This window comes from Bos indicus, chromosome 8, assembly GCF_029378745.1.
Source record: "Bos indicus isolate NIAB-ARS_2022 breed Sahiwal x Tharparkar chromosome 8, NIAB-ARS_B.indTharparkar_mat_pri_1.0, whole genome shotgun sequence".
Classification (NCBI taxonomy): domain Eukaryota; kingdom Metazoa; phylum Chordata; class Mammalia; order Artiodactyla; family Bovidae; genus Bos; species Bos indicus.
The window spans coordinates 64,580,012-64,595,561 of NC_091767.1; the positions used below are offsets into that span (position 1 = coordinate 64,580,012).

At 38.7% G+C, this 15,550-nt stretch overlaps 1 long non-coding RNA gene across 2 annotated transcripts in view; it reads right to left on the minus strand.

Moving 5' to 3' along the window:
• The window catches only part of LOC139184578 (uncharacterized), a 498,707-nt gene that overhangs the window by 300,478 nt on the left and 182,679 nt on the right, over window positions 1–15,550 (minus strand). The window lies entirely within an intron of this gene.

A 15,550-nucleotide genomic window follows, 5' to 3' on the forward strand; every position in this document is an offset into this window, starting at 1 on the left:
GAATATTTTATAATAAAAAGGTTTTTAAAAATTAAAAGACTAGTTATAAAACCAAAAATGCAATTTAAAATGATCATTGCCATATCTTCCCAAGCTACTTCTTAAGGTGTTTATGAAGCTCCAAAGAAATAATTCGAGATTTTAAAGGGCTTGGAAAATATGTGTAGCGAAACAAGAAAGAAAAACAGAAAGAAAGAAGTTGGCAAACAAAGGTACTTTGTAAACTATAGAGGATGAGTTTAGTTGTTGATGTGATTTATCATTATTAGGTCTCAAGATTGTGGAGCCAAGTCAAGGCTGCAAACATAAATCAATTCTTCTTCCAGTTTTAGGAGATAAAAGAACCTCTTTGAACTCTAAACTTCAACGTCTCTTGGCCTTGGTATCACCCTGTGGTAATTTATATAAATGAAGCCTAATTGTGAGGAAGATTATTTCTCTCCCCAAGGAAATACTGATGGAATTCCCTCCCCCTGACATTCTCTCTCTTTCTCTCTCTTTCTCTCTCTCACACACACAGCCCATTAGATATTACTTAACTTCTTATGAAAGCAACAAAAACTAAGATCCAGAGAATAGTGGTAAGACCAAAGTCAACAGAAGACTACAGAAGAGTCAACATTTAAATCAACTATTTGACTACATATCACCTCTTCTTTTGGAGAAGGCAATGGCACCCCACTCCAGTACTCTTGCCTGGAAAACCCCATGGACGGAGGAGCCTGGTGGGCTGCAGTCCATGGGGTCGCCAAGAGTCGGACACGACTGAGCGACTTCACTCTGATTTTTCACTTTCATGCATTAGAGGAGGAAATGGCAACCCACTCCAGTGTTCTTGCCTGGAGAATCCCAGGGATGGGGGGGCCTGGTGGGCTGCCGTCTATGGGGTCGCACAGAGTCGGACACGACTGAAGCGACTTAGCAGCAGCAACAGCACCTCTTCTTTGAAGGGGAACTGGAAGCAGGATGGATTATCCCTTCCTTAAAACACTGATTTTTATTCATTCATAATTAGACACATGTTTGTCAGAGCCAGACACTGTGTGAGTGTCTGGTGAATGAAACATACTACCCTCATGAAGTGTTTCTTTGTGCTGTCCTAGCCATTTTGAGAATACAAGTATGAGTTAGACTCAGTTCCTATCCTCAAAGAGCTACTACCTAATGTGGAGGCGAACATGTAAACAACTAAATTTCAGTCTATGTAGAAATAAGGGATCCTGAAGAATGGATAAACTTTTGAAAGGAAAGAACAAGAGCAAAGGGACAAATTGCAAATGGTTTTTGCATGCCATTTTAATGAGTTGAGAACTGACCTTGTAAGCAATGGAGAACTACTAAAAGTTATTGAGCATGGGAATGCTTAGAAATGTTGCATTCAAGAGAGGGCAGAAGAGATAGAAGGGAGGGAAATACAGTGTCCAGATGTAGGATCTGACATATAGGGCCTCACTACTACAGAAAGTAGTAAAGAAACAGGATCTGGATCTGGAAATGTTTGGTTGGGAGGCATGTGGTTGGGAAGAGGACTCAAAGAAGCCTGGGATGTGAGTTTGTTTCTAGAGAAAATAGCAGTTCTATCAAAAAGGTAGATTTGTGGGAAAAGATAATGGGTTTGATGGGACGTAACAACCCTGGTGGAGACTCCTGGAAATACTATAACTGGGCTGCTATTCTATTACTCATCTCATTCAATGTTTAAGACAGCACACATGCAGTTATCTTCTCAAAGTAGAACCAAGCTTCCCATTCATCCTTGAGAGCCCTTAGGACTATTTGGGCCATGGTTTTTGATTTGTGGATATCTCTGCTCTGAGTTGGACTGATTTCTTAGAAACAACAATAAAACCAGAAGATAGTTCTAATTTTCTCACCCCAGCCTCATCTGCCCACATCTATAGCTCCAAAGCCTACCTTAAAAACTTTAACAAAGGCATGTCCAAGCCTCTTTAGTAAAGGATCCTGGGCCTTGGGCTTCCATTGCTTGAATTTTGCACCAGAATCCTTCACATGATTTAAGTTCAATCCCTCTTCGTAGGACTTCAAGGAAGACAGCTGATTCTGGTCCACCTCTTAATGACTAATCAAACCTAACATTATTTTGAGGGAAGGTCTGACCTGCTCTTTGTCAGCATTCAACATACCTGAGCACTTCCTATGTATCAGGTCTGTGCTAGAGACCAGGGCAGATACAAAGAGAATCATGCACGATTCCTGTTTGAGTATCTTAGTTTCTAAAATGAAAATACTGCAGTAAAATAACTACAAGAAGAGGGATAAAACACTCAGAGGCAGATGAGAGAGGTATTAAGGACTGAAAAATTTGAGAAGGAAGAGATTTCTTTCATATGGGGGACAAGAAGGCTCATGAGAGGCTATGAGGATAAAGTAGCACTTAGCTAGGCATGGAAAGAAAAGCTTGTAGATGTTTGGACTTGGAGAGCGGCAAAAATGGTTTCTTCTGATCCAAAAAACAGGATGCAAGACAGGTTTGGCTGACAGAGTTTGAGGGGAAGGTTAAGCCACTGAAAGGTGATATATTCAGAGGATCTACCCTATAGGGAGGAAATAGTCTTTATTCATACTTGGTATAGGTTCTACACTAACTCATGAGCCTTTTTCATCTATAGTCAGTCACATGAACCTGGATTCAGAAGAAAAATACATAAGGATTTTAAATTTAGCTTTAGAGGAAGTTTCTACCAAAAAGGGGTGGGGGCTGCTTTAAATGGTGAAGGAGGACAAGGGTAGGAGGTTTGCTTTTATTTCAAGAGTGGTACCATGGCAGGGGACATAGCTATACCAAGAGAGTGTTTGGATGAAATATCAGGCTTTAGAATAAAGTCTTTCTTAGATGTTACACTATGTAACAACACATAGGAAGGTCAGTGCACTCGATCAAATAGGGAAACAAGCAAATCTCCTTAAAAAGTGAATGTCAGGAAATGATCATTATCCCCCATTCTTGCCAGACTGAGTAATGTGCCTATAAGTTTTATCCAAATAACATCCTCAATAAGAAAAAACACAGAACAATAAAATTACTGAAAGGTCTGGCAACCAAATTAAAGACTCACCCAGGGGGAGGGAGGTGGGGGGCTGGAAAGTGACCAAAATAAATGTGCTGGAAAACCCACTTTGCTAATCATGCCAAGAACTAAACCCCACTTGAACTAGTAGGGCTTATGTGTGAATCTTCTTTAATGCCATTCTCAAGAGAGTGCACCTAACAAATACAAGTTTCCCAGGGAGAATCATAACTCTGCAATGGCATTTTTGTTTGTTTAATAAAATACCTTTTTGTATGTCCTTTATTTGCAGAAGGGGTTTCTTTTTGTTGAGATACTAGATCCTTTCTGCACCTCATGCAACTCTGTAGGTACAAAGGAAAAAATAAAGCATTCATTTGGGGACAAAATCAAGAATAAAAAGCCAGTATCTTGAATAGGTAAGATTAATGGTGAATATTTTAAAACATAGCATAGCTTATTAAGAAATATGGATCAAAGATTCTTTTAAATCACTTTCAGAAAACTAAACATGGTTGTTATAAAAACAGAGGTGCATTTTCATTTAGCATATAGACCATTTCTGACAAAGTGATCCTACCTGGAAAATACGGGTGATCCCCACTGAAATCAACACAGCTAAATAGGGGTAATCCAAGTTTTCCCCTCCAATAGCAGCAAGGCAAGTTGAGCCAGCAGGACTTCTCTTTGCCCTATTTTCCACTAATTCAATTTCTCTAATTAAGAAATATTGTTGAGGCATCAGGTATCTTATTTTGGAGGAAGGCACTGAACAAGGCTATATAAGATCATACAGGCTTGCAAACATTGGCATCTGCCTTTCTCTAAGGAAAAGGAGACAGGAAATAGAGCCTTTTATCACATGAACTGGCTGAAATGAAAAAGAGAAGAGAAACAGAATAAAGGTAATCACCTCCCACAAAGGATCACTGCATATATTTTCATTTGAAAATACTAGAAAATAAAAATGTGATCATCAGCAACTAGCACGAGTTCCACAGGAGTTCTGAAGGCATGTTCAAAATGCTAGCACATGCATATCTATCACACACACAGACATACACACACACACACATACACACACATAATGTGGCAATTTGGCATTTTGAATGCCCATAACAAGTTCATCCTACCCTTTTCCCTCGTAAACGGACCTATGTAATCAGCAAAACCATGGATCTCAATCCAAAGATATAACTGTGTGAAGAAGGAGCCTCAGGAAAAAAAAAAAAAAAAAAGAACAATGTCCTGATTTCATAAACTTTTCATTCATGGATAATCTTAACTACCTCTTACTTTTTGCATCCATATGAATGTATGGATGCAAAGTCCAATGAATTGTATTAGCAGTGGCGAGCCGCCACTTTCTCTGTTTTCTGAAGCCAACAGGCTTTACATTTTTTTACCTTTACTGCCCTAGCCTCCTTTTGGACAGTTAGAGGAGCCATTGTATTTCAAGCTACTCAGAATGACAACCCTTCAGCTCTGCAGAAACTATGAAACAGTCACATAAAGAAATCTGCTGGCTTTTCTGGCTTTAGGAAGTAGAGATCTGCTAACCACTTCATCAGCAAAGCATGGTGCCATCCCTGCTGCCCTTTCCATAACTGCACTCTGGATGCCAGTTCCACTACTGTGGTACTATGAGAAAAAAAGTGAAGTTCTCAAAAGTTCCTGAGCATCCATTGAAACATTGCTTATCTTTACCTTATACAGCATTTCTAAACTCTGTAGCAGGTATCCTTTGGATTAAAAGCACTACATCTTCCTTGGTTTATGTAATTACTGGATATTTTTTTTGATACTGCAAACCTCAAATGAGCAAAAGTCAGTCTAAGTGGTCTCAGAGGAGAATAAATTTTGGTCAAATACTATGGCTAGAATTTAATCACTTAGCAGCCAGGAAAGAGTTAGAAGATGGCAACCGTTCTTTGAGCAGAGTCCCCTTTGTGGAACATAATCCTTTTAAGTTTACCAAGAATAAGTCAAAGCAAATCTCACCTACTTTTCTGATACAGAAGAGGACCGCAGATATAAAATATTTCTATCTCAATCAACATTATATCATACCAAGTGCTTCATAATTACTTATATATCAGAAGAAGAAATATAGATTGAAAGATAACAATCATATGGTTGCCCAATAGGTTGTATTTACTGTACCAAGGTCAACCAGGAGAGAACACTCCATTGGTGTAAAAGGTTGCTTAACTAGCTTCATCTCCTAATAGCTTTCTCAGACCCTAAAAATGCAGTACCAACCTAGACAGGTAGTCTTCCAAAGTTACTATATTAGTTACACATTTTCTGTGCATTCCTATGAAAATATTTGAGTACTTGACCTGTCATTTTCCCCTGAGAACTTCTGTACTGTCTCCCACTGGTTTCTTCTAGATCCCACCTACCAGAATCTAAGTTGCTCTTACATTTAGCATTTTAATTTTTCTCTACAATATTCAATCAAATCCCTCATGGTAGGTAAAACTCTCACACAAAAAAACCCACTGTTTTTTCCACATCTTAATAAGAGATACTTTGTAATATTAGTTTGAACCACTTTTGAAAATCAAAAGAAATGGTAGTGGCGGATTCATTTTGATATTTGGCAAAACTAATCCAATTTGTAAAGTTTAAAAATAAAATAAAATTTAAAAAAATATATCAGCAATTTCATATTGTTCTACATAGAAAACCAAATCCAAATGTCTTCTGCTAAAAATTCCATTGGAAATCATCACAATGGGGGTGGGAGACTGTAATTTATAGAAGTCTGTGAAGATGATAAAGGCAAGCATTTGAAGAAGCAGATATTACCGCTAATATCAGCTCAGAAAAACACATTAATTGGATAAAGTTCAATGAGCTTCAAGCACGTTTTTCTCCTTCTCTTTACAACTCTGTTCCTGAAGATGAACCCTTTCTCTTTCTGCTTGATCCCATGAAGGTCACTACTTCCAGCAAACTTGAGAATTTACCATGCTGTATTCTAATGTTGATAATTTTCTCTGTGCTTGATTTTTGAGTCTTCCTATAAACAAGGGAAAACAAAGAAATACTCTCTTCCTTCAACAGCTGGAATTCAACAGCTGGAAATTCCATTTCATTCTGTTTTAAATTCTTAATAAAAAACATTTTACACAAAATTTATCAAGTAAAATTACAAATAAAATTATGCATAAAATGTTTTGTATTTTTAAACAAAAGTAATCTAGAAAGAGTATTTATCTAGTACATTTTGTAAAATATAACTGCTTTTCTCAAAGTGAAGTGTTTTTGTAATTAAAGATGTATATTTATCTTATGTTTAGATTCAAGGTGGTTTCCCTGATGGCTCAGCAGTAAAGAATCCATTGTCAATGCCGGAGACACAGGAGACTTGGGTTCAATCCCTGGGTGGGGAAGATCCCCCTGGAGGAGGAAATGGCAACCCACTGCAGTATTCTTGTCTGGAAAACCCCATGGACAGATGAGCCTAGTGGGCTACAGTCCATGGGGTCACAAAGAGTTGGACACAATGGAGCAACTGAGCATACACGCACACTAGATTCAAGGTATTACAAAAATTTCACCTCACCAGTCTGAATTATAGTTCATAATAATCCTTCAATGAGGTCCCAAAAGACAGAGCTGAAATATTATAGAATGTGCCTTGCCATTAACTATTTCAAATATAATTTTCCTTCAATTTTTTATTAAAGAAAATTTATGGCCAGATGGAATAAAACGCAAGTATCTAAAATGCTAACCTATTTATAATATATGACCAATTAAAAAAATGGGAAAGGGGAACTGAGAATATGTTGCCCAAAAGAAAAATGACTAAAAGGGAGATTTTTATAATTTTTACTGTTTCTTAATTTGATCATTTTTGTTGTTTCTTAACATCAAAAATATGAAAGCATAATTTAATGAATCTGTAGAATATTTAGGAGTGAAGAGATGGGAGGAAGGTAAATGGATATCTACTTTATTCTTAAAGTGTCCTATTTTCATGGTTTTTAAGATAGCAAAATATTTTATGACTAGATTATTAACGCCAAGAAATTAAAAAAATTTGAAATCCAGGTAACAAAGAGGATTTCTCCAAGCCTGAATTATTTTCTACTGTCTTTTCTCATCTTTAGATCTAAGAATCCATGACCTGAGCAGGGCAGCTTATTGTGAAACAAAAAATGAATGTGAAAATAGTTGAAATTATGGGTGTTAACCTACAATGATTTATATTTTAGGCAGATATTATTTCATCCTGCCTAGTTCTGTAAAATTCTTTCATAAAAGTCCCCGACTCTCACAAAAACAGTCAGAACATGATGGAAGAACTCCTTTTTTGAGTTTGTGACTCATATAGTTAAAACTTCACTTGAAGTATCAGAGTTTCAGTTTAAGTTCCTTTTATTTTTCCCTCTGAGGATGTAGAAAGTCATAAGCTATCCAGATATTTCAGGTAGAAGAAACAGACATGGAATAAAATAATCAGCATATGCTATGGGTAGAGATAGAAATTACCATGCAAATTATTTATCTGCCTGGTTGAATCTGTCTGCACTTAGCAAGCCAATTTTAGGCAAGACACAATGCTAGATAATTCTGAGACTTTAAAAAGGGGGCATTTTTCCTATTTGTCTGTTGTATTTTTCCCTCAATATAAATAGATAAAGATGCTTCCAATAAAACTGAAAAATATGAATTGAAAATAAACAAAAGGACAAAGTAAAATATAAATAACAGCTATAGACCAGGGGAAAACAAGCTCAGATAGGCAATCTCAAAGCCTTCCCATATTATGGACTATAAACTTTACTCTAACCTTCTGGAATGCCTCGTCAAAGGGAAGTATTATTCTTATAATTCAAGATGCTAAAATGTAGCTCTGTATATAAGTTAAATAAGCTGGGTGACAATATACAGCCTTGACGTCCTCCTTTTCCTATTTGGAACCAGTCTGTTGTTTCATGTCCAGTTCTAACTGTTGCTTCCTGACCTGCATACAGATTTCTCAAGAGGCAGGTCAGGTAGTCTGGTATTCCCATCTCTTTCAGAATTTTCCAGTTTATTGTGATCCACACAGTCAAAGGCTTCAGCATAGTCAATAAAGCAGAAATAGATGTTTTTCTGGAACTCTCTTGCTTTTTCAATGATACAGCAGATGTTGGCAATTTGATGTCTGGTTCCTCTGCTTTTTCTAAACCCAGCTTGAACATCCGGAAGTTCACAGTTCACGTACTGCTGAAGCCTGGCTTAGAGAATTTTGAGCATTACTTTACTAGCCTGTGAGATAAGTGCAATTGTGTGGTAGCTTGACCATTCTTTGGCATTGCCTTTCTTTGGGATTGGAATGAAAACTGACCTTTTCCAATCCTGTGGCCACTGCTGAGTTTTCCAAATTTGCTGGCATATTGAGTGCAGCACTTTCACAGCATCATCTTTCAGGATTTGAAATAGCTCAACTGGTATTCCATCACCTCCACTAGCTTTGTTCGTAGTGATGCTTCCTAAGGCCCACTTGACATCGCATTCCAGGATGTCTGGCTCTAGGTGAGTGATCACACCATCATGATTATCTTGGTCGTGAAGATCTTTTTTGTACAGTTCTTCTGCGTATTCTTGCCACCTCTGCTTAATATCTTCTGTTTCTGTTAGGTCTATACCATTTCTGTCCTTTATTGTGCCCATCTTCGCATGAAATGTTCCCTTGGTATCTGTAATTTTCTTGAAGAGATCTCTAGTCTTTCCCATTCTGTTGTTTTCCTCTATTTCTTTGCATTGATGGCTGAGGAAGGCTTTCTTATCTCTTCTTGCTATTCTTTGGAACTCTGCATTCAAATGGGTATAGCTTTCCTTTTCTCCTTTGCTTTTTGCTTCTCTTCTTTTCACAGCTATTTGTAAGCCCTCCCCAGACAGCCATTTTGCTTTTTTGCATTTCTTTTCCATGGGGATGGTCTTGATCCTTGTCTCCTGTACAATGTCACGAACCTCAGTCCATAGTTCATCAGGCACTCTATCAGATCTAGTCCCTTAAATCTATTTCTCACTTCTACCGTATGATCATAAGGGATTTGATTTAGATCATACTTGAATGGTCTAGTGGTTTTCCCTACTTTCTTCAATTTAAGTCTGAATTTGGCAATAAGGAGTTCATGATCTGAGCCACAGTCAGCTCCTGGTCTTGTTTTTGCTGACTGAGTACAGCTTCTCCATCTTTGGCTGCAAAGAATATAATCAATCTGATTTCGGTGTTGACCATCTGGTGATGTCCATGTGTAGAGTCTTCTCTTGTGTTGTTGGAAGAGGGTGTTTGCTATGACCACTGTGTTCTCTTGGCAGAACTCTAGTAGCCTTTGCCCTGCTTCATTCTGTACTCCAAGGCCAAATTTGCCTGTTACTCCAGGTGTTTTTTGACTGCCTACTTTTGCATTCCAGTCCCCTATAATGAAAAGGACATCTTTTTTGGGTGTTAGTTCTGGAAGTTTTTGTAGGGCTTCATAGAACTGTTCAACTTCAGCTTCTTCAGCGTTACTGGTCAGAGCATAGACTTGGATTACCGTGATATTGAATGGTTTGCCTTGGAAACGAACAGAGATCATTCTGTAATCTTTGAGATTGCATCCAAGTACTGCATTTCAGACTCTTTTGTTGACTATAATGGTCCCATTTCTTCTAAGGGATTCCTGCCCACATTAGTAGATATAATGTTCATGTGAGTTATATTCACCCATTCCAGTCCATCTTAGTTCGCTGATTCCTAGAATGTCGATGTTCACTCTTGCCATCTCCTGTTTGACCATTTTCAATTTGCCTTGATTCATGGACCTAACATTCCAGATTCCTATGCAATATTGCTCTTTACAGCATCAAACCTTGCTTCTATTACCAGTCCCATCCACAGTTGGGTGTTGTTTTTGCTTTGGCTCCATCCCTTCATTCCTTCTGGAGTTATTTCTCCACTGATCTCCAGTAGCGTATTGGACACCTACTGACCTGGGGAGTTCATCTTTCAGTGTCCTATCTTTTTGTCTTTCATACTGGTTCCAAATAGGAAAAGGAGTACCTCAAGGCTGTATATTGTCACTCTGCTTATTTAACTTATATGTAGAGTACATCATAAGAAACGCTGGGCTGGAGGAAGCACAAGCTGGAATCAAGATTTCCAGGAGAAATATCAATAACCTCAGATATACAGATGACACCACCCTTATGGCAGAAAGTGAAGAACTAAAGAGCCTCTTGATGAAAATGAAAGAGGAGAGTGAAAAAGTTGGCTTAAAGCTCAACATTCAGAAAACGAAGATCATGGCATCCGGTCCCATCATTTCATGGTAAATAGATGGGAAAACAGTGTAAACAGTGGCTGACTTTATTTTTCTGGGCTCCAAAAATCACTGTAGATGGTGATTGCAGCCATGAAATTAAAAGATGCTTACTCCTTGGAAGGAAAGTTATGACCAACCTAGACAGCATATTAAAAAGCAGAGACATTACTTTGTCAACAAAGGTCCGTCTATTCAAGGCTATGGTTTTTCCAGTAGTCATGTATGGATGTGAGAGTTGGACTATAAAGAAAGCTGAGCGTCAAAGAATTGATGCTTTTGAACTGTGATGTTGCCGAAGACTCTTGAGAGTCCCTTGAACTGCAAAAATATCCAACCAGTCCATCCTAAAGGAAATCAGTCCTGAGTGTTCATTGGAAGGACTGATGTTGAAACGGAAACTCCAATACTTTGGCCACCTGATGTGAAGAGCTGACTCATTGGAAAACACCCTGATGCTGGGAAAGATTGAGGGCAGGAGGAGAAGGGGACAACAGAGGACGAGATGGTTGGCTGGCATCACCAACTCAATGGACATGGGTTTGGGTGGACTCTGGGAGTTGGTGATAGACAGGGAGGCCTGGCGTGCTGTGGTTCATGGGGTCGCAAAGAGTCGGACATGAGTGAGCAACTGAACTGAACTGAAAATGTAGCTATGTTTTTTCACCACTTAACTCTAAAATAAATATCTCTAAATGAGTTGAGGAATGTGGTCTAATGCCCTTAACCATGGTGCTAGCTACTTTCCAGTTCTTCCTCCACCTCAAATTCACTATACCTGCTTTCTCTCTTCTGCATAGTAGGACACTGTCCCTCCCAGGCTCCTTGCTTGGCCTCAGGTTGGGTTTGGCTGGAGAATGGAGGTCAGGGGAAGAGAGAGAGGTTGCAGATTTCTTCCTTGCTCCTCTCAGCTTTGACCATGTTTCTGATAGAGGGTGTATTTTTTCCAGACCATAGCTATGTTGGGTGGCACTTCCCCCAACTCCAATAACCCTTCAGTCCAAAATGTTAACAGCTTCCCCCTTTGCTAACCTCTGGCCACTCAATAATTTTTGTTAGTTCTTTTAACTCTACCCATACTTCTCCTTGATGGCTTTCTTTGAAAGAATGGTATGATTTTCCTACCAGGACCCTGATTGATACAGATGAATTCCTACAGCAATGCATTATTTCAAAAGCTTCCTTCTCAGAAGAAAAGTGAGAGTATGACAATAGCCCTCAATCACATGCCAATGAAAACACCTCTGAAAGAGGTGAATATTACTGTTCAAGTATATAGAAACAAGGCTCCCCTGGTGGCTCAGTGAAAGAGTCTAACTGCAATACAGTAGACACAGGAGATGTGGGTTCTATCCTTGGGTCAGGAAGATCCTCTGGAGAAGGGTGTGGAAACCCACTCCAGCATTCTTGCCTCAAGAATCCCATGGACAGAGAAGCCTGGTGGGCTATAGCCCATAGGGTTGCAAAGAGTTGGACACAAGTGAGGTGAATGGGTACACACGCACGCATATAGAAACAGTCTATAACAGTTCCAAGTATCCAATAGAGCTTTCTGAAATGATGAAAATGTTTTTATATCTGTGTTGCCCAATATAATAGCTGTTAACTATATATAACTGTTGAGTTCCTGAAATGTGGACAATAAGGAAGTGAATTTTTATTTTATTTCATTTTAATTAATTTATACTTAGCTACATGTGGCTAGTGACTACACTACTGTACAGCACAAGTCTACATTAATCCAAGAACAAAAACTAGAGACTATCTGAATTTATGGTACAAAAGTAAGTAGAGTTCCCACTGATAAAAGCCTGTAGTCATAGGGGGTTAAGGAAAGTACAATAAAAAGGACACAAAGTCCAAAAGAAGTAAAGTTCATACCAAATCACAGGTATTAAGGAAATCTTCATGGAGGAGTTTTAATTTAAGATGAGTCTGGATGATGGAATAAATTTTGTATTCGTTTTCTATGTCTACTAATAAAGCATCACATGTTTAATGGCTTAAAAGCAAATTTATTATCTTACAGTTCTGTAGGTTAGAAGAGCAACATGGGTCTCCCTGGGCTAAAATCAAGGTGTGAGCATGACTCTATTCCTTTCTGGAGGCTGTAGGGGAAAATCCATTTCCTCGCCATTCTAGCTTCTAGAGACCACCCTCATGGCACCCTTTATCCATCTTCAAAGCCAGCAATACAGCATCTCTTGTTATATCCCTTTGACCACAACTAGGAAAGGTTCTCTGTGATTATATCAGCTCACCCAGCTAATTGAGGATTAATCTTTCCATCTCAAGATCTTTAATTTAATCACACCTGTGAAGTCCATTTTGCCATGTAAGGTAACATAGTCACCGGCTCCGGGGATTAGGATATGGACATCACTGGGGGCTTGTCTTGCCTATGAAAGATTGCCCACACAAAGACGTTGAAGATGAAAAGAAAAGGATTCCAGGAGGAGGTACAGGCCAAGAGCAAGACAGACCATAAGGAATTGACAGGATAATCACTACAATCTGTTAACTAGCTCACCCAATTACCCTGTGTTCTCTATTTCATCTCTAAGATGTATTGTAACACGTGCTGACTACTCAGGGCTGGTAGGCTACTCTAGGACACCTGCCTACAAGTACTTCTGCCAGTAAACTGCATACTTATCAACAGCCAGCTGTGTTTTTTGCCAAATCTATTTAGGCCAGTTATATTGTCATTGTAATACATAATTTAATTAAATACTGCTGCTAAGTCACTTCAGTAATGTCCGACTCTGTGCGACCCCACAGACGGCAGCCCACCAGGCTCCCCCATCCCTGGGATTCTCCAGGCAATCAATATAAATATGAAAAGATTTGTTCCCAGGCAAATGAAGTCTAATGCTTTGGAAGGACTCTTTTTAAGGTACTGAAAACTTCTGCTAACAATTTTGGTGCTCAACACTTTGGGAATCACATTCCTCTCACAGGGTGTCTGATTTGTCACCTTCTTTCTCCACCTTGGGACATGGTCTGGAGTCCTTAATTTCTACCGTGTCATGTTTAAGGCTCAGACTGCTGGCTCTGTATAGATTTGCTTTCCCTCTCACTTTCCATCATTCCCAAACCCAAATTTTCTCTTCTTTGTTACAGTCCGCTTTCTCTGGAGAAGTAGACTTTCAGGAGGATGGAGATCAAGAATAGGGTGCTGCATTTGGTAATTAGGAGATCGTTACCGACCTTCATGTGAATGACTGTTTCAGCCATTTGAGTGGACAACTGAATAGTTGTCAGGATTGCCACATCAATGATCTCATGGGTACAAAGACCAGAAGAAGAATACAATGGCACCTATCCCAATGGCATAACAATGATGACAAAAGCACTTTCATACTGCTGACTCAGTCTTCATCTGCTGGCGTAACCAAGACTTCGAGAATAGAGGGCCTCATCTCTTTCATTTATTATTGTGAAGTAGAGTGTTACCAAGTGTACACTTCAAAAAGGCACCCAACTAGACAGGGATGGCAATAAGGTTAGAAAGAAAAGAAATAACTGTGCAGCCCTAGGACTGTATTCAGAAGTGAGAAAGATGCCCCCACAAATCACTTCACCCTCATGCATACAAAGCAGAGTACAGACTGATTTATTTTCTTGTCCAGGGAACTGGCCAGATTTTTTCTAAAACCCTGGAGGGCAGTCTTTGTGCTCATGTTGCCTATGGACATGGCCTGGGAGACGAGCATCTGACTGTTTTAGAGCAGTTCTAATCTTCTTGGACTGCTTGGGAATGGCAAAAAATGTTTAAGTACATATGAGCACATCTATATCTGAGTATGTGTACATATGCATCTATCTTATATGTGTACATGTATTTATGCATGTGGACATATTGGCTGATATAATGCAATAGATACCTAAAAACATTACATTAAAAAAAATCAAAATGGACTATTCCCTATCAAAAAATGCCAAGAGAGTCAGGTAGACAAATGAGTTTTGTTTTTGTTTTTTAAGTCCTGACATTGAACTGCATAATCTTTTATATTTTCATCCTAAGGTATTTCATAACATTTGTGAAAAAAAATTGTTTCCTTCTGTTCTTCAGTCTCACAAAGTTCTCATTAACTTTGCTACTGTAGTCTGGAACAATTTAAACCTTTAGCTTTCCAATTCTCAAAGACATCTTCCTACTGACCACACTGAAGGAAGTATGACATGGCTTAAAGGGTCCTAAAGAGTGAGCCAAAGGACATGGGTTTAAGCCAGAACTCTACCCATTATGAATTTAGGCTGATCTTTCACACTCCTGAGTCTATTTCCTCATCTGTAAAATGGGACTGATAACCTTTGATGTGGGGCTTTCCCTAGTGGCTCAAATGGTAAAGAATCTGCCTGTAATGCAGGAGACCTGGGTTCAATTCCTGGGTCAGGAAGATCCCCTGGAGAAGGGAATGACTACCCACTCCAGTATTCTTGCCTGGAGAATTCCATAAACAGGAGCTTGGCAGACTACAGTTCATGGGGTCACAAAGAGTTGGACATGACTGAGTGACTAAGCACACACGCCACCCTGGACCCATTTTTTCATATAGGAGTTTAAAAAGAGCATCTGAGAATGGGCTTTGTAAACTTTGAAGTACTAAATATAGAAATGAATAGGTATTATTACAACTACAACTGTTAAAGTAGGTCTCATGCTTAAGAAGGAGCTCTAGTGATGAGTTCTCTGGTATGTTAAAACAGGAAGGAAATTATAGGATTCCAACACACACCTGTCCTTTGACTTCATTCATGAAATTTAGGGTGGAAATTTAAAATATTTCCCTCGATTTCCATTAGAATTACATTGGCTTCAAAGGAGGTAAAAGTCAAGATGTAACAAAAAATTTTATTCTAAATTGTTCCAAAGTGTGGGTTTTCAATCATCATGATTCCTTAAATTAGAATAGATCTGCAAAAATAGATACATGCGAGCATTTTTTCCTAAAATTTTTTCATGTAAGAGTATGCAGCCTGCTATATAATGTCACACATTAAAATAACGTTGGCATGGAATGGGAGTAAAATCCTTTCTCTGGAAATAAGCATATGTTATTAAAATCATATTCCATTTGTAGCCAACTACTAGAAAAGAATCCACATTTCAGTGTTTAAGTTTAGGATCAACTTGGAACATTGTGATTTTGTGCAATAAGCATAGGACTAAGGCAAGAGACTTGGGTTCTACTTCCAGATATTCCA